We start from the raw sequence: 14,010 nt of genomic DNA, 5'->3' as shown, positions 1-14,010 counted from the left end.
TTTTCCTGGAGACATGTCTTTTTATTTTTTAATTAATTAATTAAATTTACTTTTGGCTGCATCAGGTCTTAGGTGCAGCATGCGGGATCTTCATTGAGGCACGCAGGGTCTTTCGTTGCAGCGCGTGGGCTTCTCTGTAGTTGTAGCGGCAGGTTTTCTCTTCTCTAGCTGTGGTGTGCAGGCTCCAGGGCGCATGGGCTCTGTAGTTGTGGTGCGCAGGTTCCAGAGCTCGTGGGCTCTATAGTTTGTGGCACGCGGGCTCAGCAGTTGTGGTGCATGGGCTTAGTTGCCCCTGCGGCATGTGGGATCTTAGTTCCCTGACCAGGGATCGACCCAGCATCCCCTGCATTGTAAGGCGGATTCTTTACCACTGGACCACGAGGGAAGTCCCTAGAGACAGGTCTTAATTCTATGCAACACTTAACCTACTTTGCTTCTTCTTTTTTTTTAAATTTATTTATTTTTGGCTGCGTTGGGTCTTCATTGCTACGTGCAGGCTTTCTGTAGTTGCAGCGAGCGGGGACTACTGTTCATTGCGGTACGCGGGCTTCTCATTGCAGTGGCTTCTCTCGTTGCGGAGCATGGGCTCTAGGCTCGTGGGCTTCAGTAGTTGTGGCATGCAGGCTCAGTAGTTGTGGTGCATGGGCTTATTTGCTCCACGGCACGTGGGATCTTCCTGGGGCTTGAACCCTTGTCCTCTGCATTGGCAGGCGGATTCTTAACCACTACACCACCAGGGAGGTCCCTATTTTGCTTCTTGATTTAGACACTTATTCCATAAGGAAGAGCAGATGGTAACTCTGCTTTCATCCTTTCCTTGTTCTTGGCATCTGCATTCTCTATCATTTTTCTCACAAATAATACTTATAATTGTAAATTTAAGTAATATTTAACTATTTTAGTATTTAAGGAGAATACCAGGAAACAATGTATTACTTTGGCGTATTAAATATTCATTAAAAGTCCTTGTTTTCTGAAAATAGTAGCAGCTTTGATAATGGCTGGATTGTGAATCACATACTCTGGACCGATTTTGGCTCTGACTGGGCCACCGCTGCCTGCCCATAGCCTTCCAGCTTTCTAGGTAGTATACGTATTTGTACGCACAGGGGTAGCCCTGTGCTCAGAGAATGAAATGAGACAATAGCAGATGGCCAAGCATGCAGTACAATGGGATTAGCAGTGGCCTCTCCTTTCCCGGGCTCTCCCCTATGGTTTAAAGTAGTTTTGTGTTACAGTAAATTTCTTATCTTTATAATAAATCACTGACCTGGAAAATGTAATTGAGCATTTGAATCTGAGCAGCATTCAAAATCTGTGTTAAAATTGTACAGCTTCTTGCTTGATTGATTATAAATGGTAATGTAGCTTGGAGTTTAATTTGCTGACGCAGACGTTATCACCTTCCCCTTCTATGCCTCTGTAACTTCTCTTTATTTCACCTTGCCTGCATCTCCAGTTTCCTAGGTTTTGGTATTTAGAGTTTAGATTTATCAGTAGCAGAAGCTAACTGATAATTGAATTGGGAAGTTTTCCCTTTTTGTGGTCCTGGATTGGTTCTTTAAGTCTCCTGTTACTTTGTTTTCCGTAGGAAGTCAGAAAGAGTAGCTTCTTTATATACTCTATTTGTTTGCTGTAGAGTCTTGACTTAAGGACATGTTCATTTCTTCACTTTTTCCATATCATAAAATGGAAAGAATATATTTTATCATTGAAAACAATATTTACTAATTTATTCTGAGAAAATTAATATTTTAAAAATTGTGCTTTTATTTTTAATAAGGATTAATTGTAATGTTCTCTAAATATTATTTTTAAATCACAAGCCAGCTGCTAATGAAGCTAAGTTGAAAGAAGAGCAGGTCAGGCCCTAATTGGATTTTAAGTTGGAAACTTAATATACTTAGGCATTAGAATTGTCCCTTTTCTTTCTTTCTTTATTATTTTTTAATAGAACTCAGTTTAATTAAAATTTTTTGTCCTCAGTGGAAAATATGTATAGCTAAATTCTTGAAATATTTTATTGAAAAAACAATGCATAGTAAATGAAGTCTGATTGATGATAACATTTCTGCTGGGGAATATGCTCCATGTGGATTTACTTTGCTTCATATAACTTTTTTCCCCTCACTTTTTCAAGTAAACCTTAAGGAGGGTAGATAGTTGAACTTGCAAAGTCTGATTTAACTTCCATTTGTCAGTAGATAACTGTTTTTAACTGATTCTGGTCTTATACAAGTGACATCTTACAATGATTGAAGAATTATTCCCTAAAAAAGGGAGGATCTTAGTTCACTTTGTTACAAAATATCTTTTCATTATATATCTTTTCATATTATGTTCCTCCTCACCATCTCTCCTCTTCCAGAACACCCCTCTCCAAAAAATAAAAACAATAAAAGAAAACACAACATGCCTCATCCCTATCTTCTGATAATCTAGAAACAATACACTTTCGATATCAGTGATTAAAACAGAAAGAGCAATAGCATTGTAAAGATAGACAGGGGGAGGAAGACCTCTCGCTGCATAATAAACTGTTACTGAAGCTTAGTGGAGTAAACAGGCATTTTATTTGTGAATCAGGAATTCAGGAAGGGCTCTCTTCCATAGTTTGTCCCTGATTTGTTTGGTGACAGCTGGGGGTGTCTGCAGCTGAGTGACCCACTACCAGGATGGTTGCTTCATTTGCCTACATCCTGCCTGGGTATTCCTTGGCCTCTGGCTACGTGTCTACGTGGCCAGTTAAGGGTTACGCTAGGAGTTGGTTTGGAAGCAGCAGGGGATTCCTTTTGTCTGTACTCTTCTGGTCACAGTAGTCACAGGACCTAACTTGATTTGGTGGCGGGAGCGTCAAGAAAAATACTCCACGTCTTACTGGAGGAGTGGCAAAGCCACTTACAGAAGAGCCGTAAAGTCGGAGACATTGTTGCGGCCGTCTGTGCAAAATATCTGCTCCAGTTGAATAAAAATGTTGGATAAAGGATTGAGAATATGAGGGCGAGATTTTGTTTGTGCGGTATGGTAATAAAGCTCTCACTTTCTTTTCTGTTGTCGTATGACTTTTTTGTGTATTTCCATGTTCTGCTCAGTGTTTTTTTGTTTGTTTGTTTTTTTGCTCAGTGTTTTAATCTCTTATTCATAGGACGTCTACTATCATCCATTGCTGTCAACAGAAGTCACTTCAAACCAGAAGGAATTCTAAACAGTTTTAAATTGTTTTACCCAGTTGAGGCATTATCACTGGGTATGAAAATAATTGATAGGAAAAGGGTACAGAGGAATAAGGTGTGCAGAAAGGGCAGGCTGACAGCAGAAGGTGAATTAATGCTATGTATTTAATTTGGAGATCATCATAGGTGAGCAGCACAACTGTCTAGATGAAAACTTTTGCGTATGAGTGATCTAACGTGGAAGAGACGCCATCTAGATGTGCGTCAGACTATGTGCATGGATGACACAGTGATTGCAAGAGAATTTTTAAGTCCATTAAGAACAGAGAAACTTGACTAAACTGTTATCTGTATTTGTGTTATTTGGGGAATAACGCCAGATAAATCTCAGTACTAGAGTAGTTTCACGCTTCGTTGATGGATATTGGGAACCTTGACTTTTTTTTTTTTTCTATTTTCTTATTCTGTCACAGAAACTATGCTTTTTAAAGATTGACACTTCAAATGAATAGATTACAGTTTCATTCCATTTATATCAGTGTTTCTTAACTGGGACGGGAGGGACAGTTTTGTCTCAAAAGGGGCATTGTACAAGATCTAGAAACATTTTTTGGTTGTAAAAACCCCTGGGTGGAGGGGGGGAGGGGGGAACCTTGACTTTTAAAGCTAGCACCGTGGGATTAATTGGATTGATGCTTTTTTTCCTCCCTAATTGAGATATAATTCACATACTGTAAACTTTACCAATTTAAACTATATAATTCAGTTGTTTTTGGTATATTTACAAGGTTGTGCAACCATCACTTTTGTCCAGTTCCAGAACATTTTCATGACCCTAAAAAGAAACCCATACCTGTCACAACCCCTACCTGTGTCTGCAACCACTACCTACTTTTTGTTTTTATCAATTTGCCTATTCTAGATATAAATGTAATCATATAATATGTAGCTTTTTATGTCTTGCTTCTTTAACTTAATGTTTTCAAGGTTTATTATGTTGTAGCAAGTGTCAGTACTTTATTCCTTTTTATGGCTGAATAATATTCCATTGTAATGAATACAGCACATTTTTTTTATCCATTCATCAGTTTCTGGACGTTTGGGTGGTTTCCACTTGAATAATGATTGTGTTACATCTATGTACAAGTTTTTGTATGAACATATGTTTTTCATTTCTCTGGAGTTTATATCTTGGAATGGAATTGACGTTAACTTTACCTGTAACTTTTTGAGGAACCGCCAAACTGTTTCTAAAGCGGCTGAACCGTTTTACGTTTCTGCCAACACTAGTTATTTTTCTTTTTCAAATAGCCATTCTAATGGGTGTGCAGTGGTATGTTGTTGTGGTTTTGACTTGTATTTCCATAATGACTAATGATGTTGAATGTCTTTTCATGTAATTGCTGGCCATCTGTGTATCTTCTTTGGAGAAATGTCTATTCAGATCCTTTGCCCATTTTTAAATTGAGTTATTTGTCTTTTTATTGTTGAGTTCTAGAAAGTCTTTATTTGGGAGATTCCATCCATACCAGATAAGTGATTTGCAAATATTTCTCCCATTCTCTGGGTTATCTCTTCACTGTCTTGATAGCATCCTTTGATGCACAAAAGTTTTAAATTTGATGAAGTCCAGTTTATCTGTTTTTTCCTTAGTTGCTTATGTTTTTGACATCATATCTAAGAAACCATTGCCTAATTGAAGGTCACAAAGATTTCCTCCTGTGTTTTCTTCTAAGAGTTTTATAGTTTTAGCTTTTACATTTAGGTCTTTGGTCCATTCCTAGTTAATTTTTGTATATGGTGTAAGGTAGGGATCCAACTTCATTATTTTGCATGTGGATATCCATTTGTCCCAGCACCATTTGTTGAAAGACTGTTCTTTTTCCACTGAATGGTCTTGGGACCATTGCTAAAAATCAGTTGTACATAGACACACATGTTCATTTCTGAACTTTAAGTTCTGTTCCATCAATTTATGTGTCTGTCTTGGTTACTGTAGCTTTGTAATAGGCTTTGATATTGGACACTGTGAATCCTCTACCTTTGTTCCTTTTCAAGATCGTTTTGGCTTTTGGGAGTCCAAAAAAAGAAGTAAGCGCCCCCAACATCAGGTCTTTCAGTTGATCAACACAGGATGTCTTTTAACTTATTTAGGTTGTTTTTAGTTTCTTTCATTGATGTTTTGTAGTTTTCAGTTTACAAGCCTTGCACTTCTTTAAATTTATTCCTAAATATGTTATTATTTTTGATGCTGTTGTAAATGGAATTTTCTTTACTTCATTTTTAGATTATTTAGTTTTAGTGTAAAGACATACAAGTGATTTTTGTTTATTGGTCTTGGGTTTTGAAATTTGGCTAAATTGGTTTATTATCTTTAATGGTGTTTTAGTGGATTCTTTAGTATTTTCTATGTATAAGATAATGCCATCTGCAAATAGAGGTAGCTGTACCTTTTCTTTCCAATGTGGCTGCCTTTTATTTCTTTTTCTTCCCTAATTGCCCTTCCCTAATTGTCCAGTGTAATGATGAATAGAAGTGGTGAGAGTGGACATCCTTGTCTTGTTCTTTATCTTAGGGGAAAGGTTTTCATTTGTCACCTTGAGTATGATGTTAACTGGGATTTTTACAGATGCCTTTTATCCAGTTGAGGAAGTTCCCTTCTGTTCCTAGTTTATTGAGTGTTTTTTTATCATGAAGAGGTGTTGGATTTTGTCAAATGCTTTTTCTGTAGCTATTGGGATGATCATGTGGTTTCTGTTCTTTATTAATATGGTACATTATATTGATTGATTTTTGTATGGTGGATCAACCTGGCATTCCTGGGATAAGAGTGGATGTGTTTTTAAAGAGCCTTGTATTTTTCACCTGGAGAGATGTAGAAACTTGTTCTACCACCATTATCATGGAGGCAATAGGAATGGACCTGAGAGAACATAGCCTTTGGATAAATGCTTTATTTTCAAGTGCTAGGGTATAATATAAACAAGAAGCATTCAAAGGCTTATAGTGTAATGCTTTGTACAACACAGAAATAATTTTGACTCTTATTAAAACATCATTTCTTTGGACTTTTAAGTAGCTTCATGAATAATTTGAGGATTTATGTAATGTGTCCATTTTCTGTTGATCGTATGCCATATTAATATTCTCAGAGTCTTGCAAGCTCTAGTTTGGAGTGCCCTGACTTCTGTTTTGACTGAAAACATATTTTAAACTTGAAAAATAGTAATTAACAAGTCATATGGAAGGGTCATCCTTTTGGGACAAAGGTTGTTCTTAGTAGTCTCTCAGGAGACCGTGTAGTAGGAACTTGTCACAGTATAGATATTACATAGATAAGTATCTAGAAAGGGGCAAAGGATTTGGGAAAAAAATGCTTGATCAAAGTTTTGAAGCACAGTTAATATTTTCTTCTGCTTAAAACTGCTTATAATTTGGCATGAATTAACTTGCATTGCATTCTCACCTGTGGGAATGCCTGTTTGGATAGATGCCTAGGTGCCTGTCAACTCTAGTTGAGAAGTTGAAATAATTAACCTCCTGAAGAAGTTATTAAATCAAACTTTGATGAAGTAGCTTTTTGTGCTCTTCCTTCTCTCTGCCATACCGATGTGTACACCCTCACCAGAAAATAGCTTCCAGCATCAGACATGTATTTTGTCCTTTATCTATTTTATCTTCCTGTAATTGCCAGACCTCCTTACTTTTTTCTCCTGACACTTTTTTTTTCCTACAGGGGTTTTTCAGATTAGACAAATCATTCAAGTTGACCAAGGAGAATTTACTAAATTTAATAAGATTCTTGGGCTTCCATTGCATTTAGGTGAGGAACTGTTGTTTGGATCTATTCTCCCTGCATCCCAACCAGGCCAAACTCTTACACAGCAAATTTGGTAACACAGTATCTTTGTAAAACAGCTAAGCAAGCAATTTTAAGTGAAGTGGCTATTCGTTTTAGAAAATGTTGTGGGTATTTGAAAAGAATGCCACTAATTAATGATTTTTTACTTTTCTCCTACCCTTTTGACAATCTGATGAAAGCTGCGGGTGCTCTTCATGTAAAAATGCACATGGCTCATTTGTGTGGACTGGGATGTCAGACACACCTTAAAGGCCATCCCCGAACTCCTGCTTCAAAATGCCCACCATTGGTGAAACAATCTAGTTGCGATAGAAGGGTCTCTAGGTTTTACAAAGCCATAAAATTACGTATATGGTTCAAATATAGCATAAATTGAGGGCAATTACAATTTCATGTTAAATGTTATTTAACTAGAAAGAGCACATACATAGCTGCTGGGTATAATGGATGCTGTGATGAGTGACCCAGATCCCCCCTTGAAGGTTGAAGGATGTATTCCCCCAGGTGCTGGAAGTATCCCCTGTGGAGATTGCCTTGGCTAAAGAGACCTACCTTGTACAAGGCCACACCCCTCCCCATTGGTTTCCAGTGATTGATCCTTGTAGGGTACAAGGGCTTGAATCCATTGCCCTGACTTGGGGCAACTCTGAAAGATCATCACAGATTCAGAGCTCCCCATGGGGTTGTCTGAATCCTTTGGGACTTCATGGAAGCCCTAATTTCTCCCTCTGCACCATCATGCTCCCCCCTGCTCCACTTCCTTTCCACTGGTATTGATCCCAAGAGCACCCTCTAATTTCTTGAACAGTAAAATCTGTCTCAAGGTCTGCTTCTTGGGAAACCCAGCCTTGTCACACTAGGATTGACTTTTAGTACAAGTTAGCTTACTTCAGGCCATAAAAGTAGGCCTGGCTAAAATAAAAATTTAGTGAGATGAACTTGAATTTAGACTTAAACTATGTGAAGCATCCTATTGCTGTGTCCTTTGGACCTTGTATTTCAAATAGGTTTCGAAAGTCTTGTTTGCTCCGGTTTCGTCATCTCTCAGTCTTGCTTTGGCATTGCGGAAAACCCCCCAAGTCTCTGACAGCTTGGCTTGGTCCCACAGTATGCACCGGTGGAAGGTGTGGGTTAAATAGAAATGCTCACATGTCCCACAGAAACCCCTAGAGATTTCCCATGTTGGTAAGTGCGTATGTTAGGAGAATCTCTCTTATCATGATCCTAATCATATTTCTTGTTAAATCCTAAGATTTCGCGGATAGGAGTTAGAAAATTATTGCTTTTGTCATTATCATTGAAATGATATATGTCCATTCTGAATATTTGAAAAATGTGGAAAAGGTATAACAAGGAAAATTCTATGTAAAAATAAACTTTTCCTTCAAATTGGGATAATGTTGTACATTTTGATAACTTTTCATTTTCATGTAATATTATATAATAAAGAAGTTTGCATATCCTTAATCATCAATATATGAATTGCAATGGTTGATAGAGCATATTTAATTTAGCTAGCCTTCTATTGTTATGTACTTGATTTTTCCCAACTTTGTTATTGGTAATAAGTAATACAAAGAACAGTGGTTCTTTGTGGGGGGATAGGCAGAAACTAAGCCTAGTGTTTCTGCTTTAATTAGTTACTTAAAAATACTGAGTTCTTTCATCACTAAAATGTAGTGAACTATTAGATCTAAGAGCGTTCTATCTATTGTTATTGTACAACTTCAAGGGATGCCATTTGTATAGATGTGAATTGAGGTCCTAAGTACAGTCTCATCATTGCTGCCGCTTCAAAAGCGTAGCCACTATAGATTTATGGATCCTCTTTTTTTTTTAAGCAATTTTAGCATATGAATATCCGTCAAATTTTTATATATGCCTGCCAGATATAAAAAGAGGTATTTGAGCCATTTCCTTAATTGTCTACCAAGCAGATCTTGACTGGCAGTGACCTTTGGTCTCACCAGCTTTTGCTTCATATTATCCAGTTATTTTAATTCAAGAGGTCCCTAGTTCCATTATCTGTACCATGAGCAAGTCTATCAAGGAACTTACTTTCCCTCCCAACAATTAATAAAATCTAACCAGAGCAATGGACCCTGTATTTTCCTAAAGGTCATACCTATACTTCCTGTATAGTTCTATTTGAACAGTTTTTAAGATAAAATACAGTAGTACTCTGCTGAAGTTTATTACTTTTTAAATGTTCTTGTCTTTCCCATCATAAGAATACAGTTGTATTTTAGAATTGAAAGGAATATTAGTGGTCTTTGTCTTGTAGGTAAGTAATTAGAAGGAACAAGTAACTTGCCCTGTGGGACATAGCTAGCTATTTATTCATCACGGTAATCCGTCCATTACTTATGTGATGAGAGAATAGCACAATTGGGAGGGAAACTCAACCAAAGAAATAATTGGTTGTCAGCCAAAATCTTTGCTGGGCTTATTAAAGACCCTAAACAGTAATTGAGAATATAGATATGGGAGTTTTAACAACCTAAATTGTGTTTAAAACACTGCTTAGAGTTCCACATGACTTTGTTAACTGTTGTATCCTCTAATCATTGGAAACACATAACTGGACAAGTAAAATTTAGAGGCCTGTACAGTCTGGGCAAACCCTGATCATTTTGGTAAAGTATAGTTGTGCCTTGTTAGTACATTTCACAGGCCTGCAGGATGGTAGACAAACTATTGCGTAGATCAGGGGACTTAGTGAATTTTTCCTTTTTAGATTCCATTGAGTACTGTAGATCTCTTTTGCCAGCTGATTATGACCAGTTCATCCAGCCTGTACTTTTACCACTGATACTGAGAGGTATTATTAACCAAGAAGGTAAAGGTCAGAGCCTTTCTGAGTAACTTGCTTTCCACAATACATTTGACACTGATGGCTGCTTAGAACAAGTGTTGGAGGCATCATCAAAAAATTCTTTCCTTTAAATGATGTTCCAAGTAGCTAGGCGACTGCAAGAAGTATTTTGGGATTTCTTGTCCTTAGAACTATGTCCTATAGGAAGCCCCTTCTACGTTTGCTCAGTGATTAGGGCCTCAGCAGCAGAGTAATCAGTTCCACTTGACTAGGAATAAATCACCCACGTTGAACCATGATAGTTTCTGACAACTGGCAATGCTGATAGAAAACAAAACAAAAGATGTTAAGAAATCCGTGCCAGTGTGGAGCTGGTGTGCAGATTTGATGGATCCGCGTGCAGCATGCATTCTGCATTAGTCTTCCTTTCATCAGTTTTTCTCTCTTTGTAAAATAAAAATTGTACGAGGAGAAGAAAGGCTCTATTTAATGTAATAATTGTTTCTATTTTCTTTCTAGCCCAGTTAACAGAGTTATACTCTAATTAGAGAGGTTATTTTAAGGAAAACGCCTTCTTTCTCTAAATAGTTATTTAAAAAGTGTTTCCTTCTTGAATTCTTCACTCTTAAGTTCTTCTCTATGATTTTAGGCTGTATGTGTAAACCTGATTGACCCTCCCCCTCCCTATTTATTGCCAGGGACACATATATAGAATAAACACCAATTCCTTCGATCTCTACACAATTTTACTCAGGCAGAAATTGAATACATGTTAATAGCTGCTTAATGATTTCTTCTTAATACAGATCGGTTATGCATAAAGTAGGAAGAGCCCATAGAATTATAAAATACGTCATTTTCTGCAACAATTTTTTATTTTCAATATTATTAAGTATAAGTTATTAAAGTAAAAGAAGAAAAGCTTTTTTAGCTGTTGTTAAGTGCTCCTTAGTCCGTGTGTATAAATAAACTAGCCTCCTTCTACCCCTTGAAAGGCTAAACAGACTGTCCTAATACTATCATGACACTGATCCTGATATCAAGTGCCTTTGGTTCTGCCCACCAGCTTTACTGTGTTATGTTTGACTGTACACGGAAGTGCATGGAAGATGCTCCACGCCTCCATCTTTGCTTCTGTAGGGGAGAGTATTTTCATATGTGACTGTAGTAATAACATTGCGTTTATTGATAAACACTACTTAATAACGAGGAATCGTTTATGGAAAGATGCTTGAGACATCTTTGTGTGATTCTTCTTTTCTTTCTTTTTTTTCCCCCCATCATAGAACGTATTATTTATAGCACAGTGATTAAGAGTACAATTCTGGAGCTAGATTGCCTAATAATTATAGTCTTGTGGTGGAGCTTCAATAGCTGTTATACATAAATTTCTGAAAACAGTGCCTGACACATACCACACTCTCTGTTAGTGTTAGTGGCCCCTCATGTCGCCACTGCCTCTGCCTCCTCCACCACCCCGATCACGAGTAATTTCTTGTTGTTTTTATCATATTGCCATTCTAGAGATTCTGTGGTTTCTGTTTCTACAAAATGGAAAGTTTTCCTCTTTTTTGGGGGTACATATTCTGAGCATATTTAAAGAAGTATTTTTCCACTTAGCATGATTCTGAAACAGTCATCTTTATCATTAATAGTCAAGTATGTGCATAACTGATCCAGTTTTTCTCTTAGCTGTTAGATTCAAAGCTTTTGTAAATAGTATATTTTAGATCCTGTGGATAATTGAACTTGGTGTAGAATGGGATTTCCACTATATATTTTATAGAAATTGCATAGTAAATACTGAAATGGTGTGATATGGGACTATTAGGGTGAACAGTTTTCACAGCCTCTATATTGGATTAGTTAAAAGAAGAGAATAATGGCAAGATTAATATGATAGCATTCATACACCCCTTGGTTAGCAACGTGTCTGAACCCAGAGAGCCTTGATCACAAAATCACGATTTTGAGTCACAACCAAAGTGAGGATATATAAAAGGAGTTTTCAGTAGGATTCAGCTGCTGTCCATCATGATGCTGGGTAAATGGAAAGTGCTTTGTACACACCCATCCTACCGCTCACCACACAGAGCCTCTTTTGGGTTAATGCTCTTGCAGCTGGTTTGCACACATCTGCATCTACTGCAAGTCTTCCTTGCCGATAGCAGCTTGCCCAAAGGAGACAGCTCTAGTGAGCGCTGCCCTTTCTTCGCCGTGGAATGGCTATTTCTGCTCTCCAGGAATAGGCATCGTCTTCCTCCCCTCCAACTCAACAGTTTAGACAGCTGGGTAATTGGATAAGAAAGTAGCTTAGGAAGAACTTGTTAATGGGGATTTTACCTGGTTTAGCAGCTTCTGCACCTGAGTATATCAGGAAAAGTCTTTTTGTTTGTTGGTTTGTTTGTTTTTTTTTGTTTTTGCTGGCAAAGAATAATGGATCCCTTTAAGAGTTGGACTACATACAAATTATACAAGTGGAATTGTTAACAGTTAACATCTTAATTTTTTCATAGATGCTGATGATGGAGGAGAAAGAAGGGTATAATCCTTATTATGCATGTAAGGGCTGTTTGTATACTAGGTGGGCTCATAAAACAAATCTCTGTTTTCTTGTATGTAAAACTTGATTGGTTCTATGAAATTTTATTTTTTAAAAAAGGTGGTTGTACTGCTCTTTCTTGGTAAAAAAAAGTCTAATCAACAAAATGATATATTTTTTTTTGGTATAAGGTTTATATGTCAGCAACTAAGGTGACCCGCACAGCTGGTTACACATGTAAACACCAGGGCATTGGCTTCTGTATGTTATGGAGTACTCGACTGTTAAGTGGCAAAATCTCTTTAGTGGTTGTGAATTTACATAAGTATTGATCCATATGAGATTCCAATAGGAGTGTCTGATTAAACTAAAGGAAACTAATGCTTCCCATATGTGATGGTCTTTTCTCTCACAGTATGCTTTGGACTTTATTGGCATAGAAAAGACTGGAGCCAATTTCAGTGGTTCACCTGTAGGATTCTTCCTTTGTTAAAGAGTGAAAATCCAAGCCTTACAGTACTCATGGTTCCCTATTCTGAGTTCGCTGCATCTTTTCGCTTAGCTTATTTGTTCTGCTGTGGAATTCTCATGGACTGTAGAGAGGGACCTTTTTTTCTTCCCCTTGGAAGGGTCTGCTTGGAATGAAGCAGACCCTTAAAGAGCTTATATTAAATGGATTGATGCAGGAATTATGAAGGTTGGATTTAGGTTCTTTTGTAGTTCTTTTCTTGGCAGAAGTTTATGTGTGTGCCTAAATACAGTTTATAAAAGTCCAAGCTTATGTATTATTACCGACTAATGAACCAATATTTATTATAGACCTGATGTGTGCCAGATATGAAGATACAAAGCTGGGGTAGAGGAGTAAGATCCAGTCTATTTGTGGAGATGTGTATAGAATGAGTAATAACAATATGGTTGGAGATTCATGCTATAATGTATAGATAGATGGAAGAATGGAGACAAATGTATAGATAGAGAAAAGAATGGGAGATGTGTATATGTATGATATAGATCAATACTTTGTTCATGTGTGATGGCATACAGACTGTGGCCATCTTATTGTCATGGAGGTAAGAGCAAGAAAGTCGTCCCAAAGCAGATAACATTTACGTTGCTTTTTGAAAGCCATGTGAAATAAACCAGCTAGTTCAAGAGTAGTTGATGATATAATATTCTCCTGCTTCATTTTTCTCCGTAGGACTTAGCACCATCCTACATACTATGTTCATTTCATTCATTCATTCCTTGTCTACCGTATTAGGGTTAAGCTCTTTGAGGGTAGGGATTTTTGTCTGTTTGCATTAATTCTGTATCCTCAACACCTAGAAAACTGCCTAGCACGTAGCTGAATGAAAGAATGAAGTTTGTGAGTTTTAGAATAGTTGTCTTATTTTCCTTTTGCTTATTAAGAATATCTCTCTACAGTTCCTCCATATTTTTGCTTACTACTTTTCATTGTGTGTACGGGAGTCTCCCTAGTGATAAAATGCTGTTTCCACACTGTTTCACAAACCCATCCCCTGTTTTCCATCTCTCTTAGCTCATTTAGTTTCCAAACTCTCTTACCTGAATTGATACGATCTCCTAGCAGTTTCCATGTCTCTACGTAACTCCC

The 14,010-nt window shown here is 37.3% G+C and overlaps 1 protein-coding gene across 17 annotated transcripts in view; it reads left to right on the top strand.

Annotated features, from left to right (window-relative positions):
* The window catches only part of ERC1 (ELKS/RAB6-interacting/CAST family member 1), a 399,699-nt gene that overhangs the window by 132,128 nt on the left and 253,561 nt on the right, over positions 1–14,010 (top strand). The gene's annotated exons all lie outside the window — the stretch shown is intronic.

Source organism: Pseudorca crassidens, chromosome 11, assembly GCF_039906515.1.
Source record: "Pseudorca crassidens isolate mPseCra1 chromosome 11, mPseCra1.hap1, whole genome shotgun sequence".
In the NCBI taxonomy this organism is placed as follows: Eukaryota; Metazoa; Chordata; class Mammalia; order Artiodactyla; family Delphinidae; genus Pseudorca; species Pseudorca crassidens.
The sequence above is the reverse complement of the archived record's forward strand: the minus strand, read 5'-3'. Positions and strand labels throughout refer to the sequence as shown.